The following is a 5146-nucleotide window of genomic DNA, read 5'->3' on the forward strand; positions in this document are numbered from 1 at the left end:
TAATAAAATAATCGCTGATGTAATATTTTCCCTATAACTATTACAAAAACATAAAATAAGTAAAAATAAGTATTTATTTTTGTGTATAAGCGGTTTAGATTGTCAAAAAGCTGTGTTTTTAGGGTTATAAACAAAGTTCATGTACTCAGACTAGTAATATTTGGGGTCACAAGTTTTTGCCATGAATATTTTGTGGGTCAGAAGACAAAAAGTTTGGGAACCACTGTTGTAGATACAAGTTACAGCGTCTCTAGGTAGCTCGCTAAGCTAATAAGCTAAGCTGCGTGCTGACGTCACATGACCGACGCACTTGAACGTGAGCCGCCTGACGTTCTGACGGCAGGTGCCTAAAGTTCCATCATCTCATAGCAACAAAAACGGTTAAGACAGGTCACGTTTTTGGGCGGAGCTACAAACGTGAGGCACATTTTTTGACTGACGTCATGTTCGTCACCTCTGCTAGGAGCTTGTTATTCTTTAAAAGCCCTTTGAAGTAGACGGACAGAGGTGTACTCAAGAGTTTTAGCTTATTTTTTTCGCTTTTATTTATTTAAGAAACGTCAGAAAATGCAGCGTGGATAAGAACAGATGATTTTCCTACTCGTTTCAGGTGAAGCGGTCCAAATCAACGTCCGGCAAGGGCCTTGCGTCGAACGAGGAACGCTCCAAATACTCCAGTAACGGTTATAGTTTTTTTTTTATTCTATTTTTTATCGATGGCTACTTCAGACATGTGAAAAGAACATGTAGAAAGTCTGTCTGCTATGAACSCAGAGGAGGTTCAGTGTAGTTTAATGTTGGATTTCATCAAACAGTTTGCCGAGGTCACCGTGGAAAGACTTCCTGCTGCACTGCCTGGAAGACCACCCCCCCTCGGTGGGTCTCACCTGGTACCCTGGACTCAGAACCAGCAGGTGTCCTGGCCCTGTGTGAGCCTCACAAACATCCACAGATCTGAGGTAAGTTTTCACAGTTTGTACGGGCTGTGAAGAAGTCGTCCTGCACATAACATCACATCATTTAAAGGGATCCGTGATTAGTTTTAACATTACACTTTATTTAATAAAAATGCATTTTAACTGTAAAATAAAGACTGTAAAAATACTGTTTTAGTTTTATCATTTTTAAACCAAAAGTTTCAAAACTCACAGTTTGTAACTGAAAATATGGATAGAGGACTTCAGTTTAGCTTGTTTGTCTCGTTAGCACTGAGCTAACACACATAAGGCAGTATAGTGTCTTATAGCATTATAAGTCTAATGTTGCAACTAGTCAGGGATCCCTTTTAAACAACAAATGTATACTTACAGTGAAATATGTTTGATATTTTATGTGAGAAAATTCAAAGATGAGGTCCAGTTTTAACAGGGGTTTAACAGCTTCACACTGTTTTCATGTTTCTCTTTATTATTTAGACCATATCTACTTCCACAATTTTTGTGCTGTTTTTACAATTCATATATCAAAATGTTCAGATCATTCTTGTCATTCTGGCAATGACTTATTGTATCTTAACTTTTTATACTTTTTTACTAGCTATTTCACTTTTTTAACAGTTACTTTGAATGGGGCTGCCTGTCTGTGCAGCTGTGACATCATCAGTTTGTTTCTTAGCTGTTCTTCAGCTAAAGTTATCAGCAAGAGGCATTCACACTAGCATTTTAGCTGGAAATGCAGATTCTCTAGGTTTTTAGTTATATCCTTTATAACACCCATTATAAGTTTTTAGGTAAGCATTGTGTCTTTCCTGTAAGCTTAGTCTGTTTGTTGTTGTAGTATTTCAATATGTCCACTAGATGGAGCCAAATCCATGTTTACTTTCTGCAAAATAAAGATTCTTGTCAGAATCTTTTAACATTCAAATAAAATTATAAACACAGTTTACAGGTGCTGGTAATAAAATTATAATGTCATGAAAAAGTTGATTTATTTCAGTAATTTCATTCAAAAAACGAAACTTGTGTATTATATTCATTCATTTCACACAGACTGATATATTTCAAATGTTTATTGTAATGTTTATATTTATTTTTGATGATTATAACTGACAACTAAAGAAAAGCCCAAATTCTGTGTCTCAGAAAATTAGAATATTACTTAAGCCCAATACAAAAAAGTATTTTGAGAAATGTTGGCCAACTGAAAAGTATGAGCATACAACACTCAATACTTAGTTGGGGCTCCTTTCTCCTGGATTACTGCAGCAGTGCAGCGTGGTACGGAGTCCATCAGTCTGTGGATCTGATCAGGTGTTATGAGAGCCCAGGTTGCTCTGATAGTGGCCTTCAGCTCTTCTGAATTCTGAAATCACCTCTGTATTAATGTGCTTGGACACAGAGCTCTGTGAACAGCCAGCCTCTTTAGAAATGAACTTTTGTGTCTTGCCCTCCTGGTTCAAGGTGTCAGTGGTCGTCTTTTGGACAACTGTCAAATCAGCAGTCTAACCCCATGATTCTGTCGCCTACAGAACTAGACTGAGATCATTTAAAGGCCTCTGCAGGTGTTTTGAGTTAAGTAGCATTGAACTTTTCACAATATTCTAATTTTCTGAGATACTGAATTTAGGGTTTTCATTAGTTGTCAGTTAATCATCACAATTAAACAAAATAAACGTGAAATACATCAGTCTGTGTGTAATGAATGACTATATTATACAAGTTTCACTATGAACTAATTGTTTGACCAGGACCTGTAATCATCCTAGAATCACAAATGCAGCCAATATTGTCCTTTAATACTAGTAAATGTATATTTAGTCTGTCATTTCTATGTTGTTAAAAGTCTTCTTATGATTGTAAAAAACATTTTGTTGCCACATTAATTAGGAAAATGCATCAGTTTAGTAGAAAACTTGCCAAACAGCTCATTTTGATGTTGATTTGTGCTTGGTGTCATTTATTACATTGCAAACAGAAGCAGTGGTAATTCAGTGATAGAATTCTCATTGTGAGAGACCTGGACCTGGGTTTGACTCCCAGCCAGAGCATTAAGAGCTAGAAGGGTTTGACACCAAAACACAAGCTGGTTCCTCACTTATTTTATAAGTTGTAATAGGTTGCACAACTAATGACAAGGTTCAGAGTTCAACAGAGCAGCGGAGCTGAGAAACCAGACCAGGAGCCAGATAAAAATGTAAGTAATTTTATTATTTACAGGTGGAAGTCGAGATGTCTTGCTGAAAGAGGAGTGAAGTGCAGAGGTGAGTATTTGTTCTTGTAATGAGTATTTTCAATAATGAGGAGTTATTGAAGTTATTTGTTCTCACTGGTTCTTTGGAGGCAAGCAGCATGGACCAGAGGAGGGTTTCCAAACAGATGAGTGTTCTTCAGGCAGAGTGGCTTTAAAGGAAGATTTTTTTGGATTGAATCTTTGATGATTGGTTCCTTGGTTGTAATTTTGGCAAGGAGGATTCACTGAGCAGCGAGCGACCAGACTGGAAGGTTCCGGTGAGGTAAAACTTTACACCTTGGATACAAAAGAGCATAAAGTAAGTTCTTAGATTCTTAGAAAACACTTGTGGTAGGTATTACTCTACCTAAGAGGTTAGATGCATCAGCGTAGACCAGTTTGCCTTATAAAGTTCATCAGCTCATCACTCCCAGGTGCGAACAATCAGGCAGAGAACCAATCAGCCATGAGCCAAGCCAACTCTTCACAGGTAAACATCAAAAGGTAATTCCAAGGACTAGCTGGTTGTCCAGCTCAGGACCAGTGGACTCTGTTGAATCTGAGACTGTCTGGTTTAGGACCAGTAGACTCTGTTTTATCTGAGACTGTCCGGTTTAAGACCAGTGGACTCTTGTGAGACTGTCCGGTTTAGAACCAGAGGACTCTGATGTATCTGAGACTGTCCAGTTCAGGACTAGTGATCTCTGTTGTATCTAACAATGTCTGGTTTAGGACCAGTGGAATCTGTTGTATTTGAGACTTTCCATTTTCGGACCAGTAACCTCTTGTATCTGAGACTGTCCGAATTAGGACCACTGGACTCTTGTGAGACTGTCCGATTTAGAACCAGAGGACTCTGATGTATCTGATACTGTCCAGTTCAGGACTAGTGATCTCTGTTGTATCTAACAATGTCTGGTTTAGGACCAGTGGAATCTGTTGTATTTGAGAATTTCCAGTTTCGGACCAGTAACCTCTTGTATCTGAGACTGTCTGGTTTAGGACCACTGGACTCTTGTGAGACTGTCCTGTTTAGGAACTGAGGACTCTGTTGTATCTGACACTGTTCAGCTCAGGACCAGTGGACACTGATGTCTCTGAGAATATTCAGCTCAGGACCTGTGATCTCTGTTGTATCTAAGACTGTCCGGTTTAGGACCAATGGACTATTGTGAGACTGTCCGGTTTAGGAACTGAGGACTCTGATGTATCTGAGACTGTCCAGTTCAGGACCAGTGGACTCTGATGTATCTGAGATTGTACGACTCAGGACCACATGGCTCTGAAGTGTCCGAAACTGTCCAGCTCAGGACCAGTGGACACTGATGTCTCTGAGAATATTCAGCTCAGGACCTGTGATCTCTGTTGTATCTAAGACTGTCCGGTTTAGGACCAATGGACTATTGTGAGACTGTCCGGTTTAGGAACTGAGGACTCTGATGTATCTGAGACTGTCCAGTTCAGGACCAGTGGACTCTGATGTATCTGAGATTGTACGACTCAGGACCACATGGCTCTGAAGTGTCCGAAACTGTCCAGCTCAGGACCAGTGGTCTCTGTTTTACCTAAAACGTTCTGGTTTTGGACCAGTGGAATCTGTTTTATTTGAGACTTTCCAGTTTCGGACCAGTAGACTCTTGTGAGACTGTCTGGTTTCGGACCAGTAGACTGTTGAATCTGAGACTCTCCAGCTCAGGACCAATGGACTCTGATGTATCTGAGATTGTACGACTCAGGACCACATGGCTCTGAAGTGTCCGAAACTGTCCAGCTCAGGACCAGTGGTCTCTGTTTTACCTAAAACGTTCTGGTTTTGGACCAGTGGAATTTGTTTTATTTGAGACTTTCCAGTTTCGGACCAGTAGATTCTTGTGAGACTGTCTGGTTTCGGACCAGTAGACTGTTGAATCTGAGACTCTCCAGCTCAGGACCAATGGACTCTGATGTATCTGAGATTGTACGACTCAGGACCAGAGGA

At 39.9% G+C, this 5146-nt stretch overlaps 1 long non-coding RNA gene across 1 annotated transcript in view; it reads left to right on the forward strand.

Annotated features, from left to right (window-relative positions):
• Positions 1 to 3741: 3741 nt before the first annotated feature.
• The window catches only part of LOC106531894 (uncharacterized), a 2896-nt gene continuing 1491 nt past the window's right edge, over positions 3742 to 5146 (forward strand). Inside the window, exons 1-2 of the long non-coding RNA XR_001312003.1 lie at positions 3742 to 3751; positions 4425 to 4427. This is a non-coding gene — a long non-coding RNA (uncharacterized LOC106531894). The remainder of the gene's footprint in view (positions 3752 to 4424; positions 4428 to 5146) is intronic.

The sequence above is a fragment of the Austrofundulus limnaeus genome, unplaced genomic scaffold, assembly GCF_001266775.1.
Source record: "Austrofundulus limnaeus strain Quisiro unplaced genomic scaffold, Austrofundulus_limnaeus-1.0 Scaffold689, whole genome shotgun sequence".
Classification (NCBI taxonomy): domain Eukaryota; kingdom Metazoa; phylum Chordata; class Actinopteri; order Cyprinodontiformes; family Rivulidae; genus Austrofundulus; species Austrofundulus limnaeus.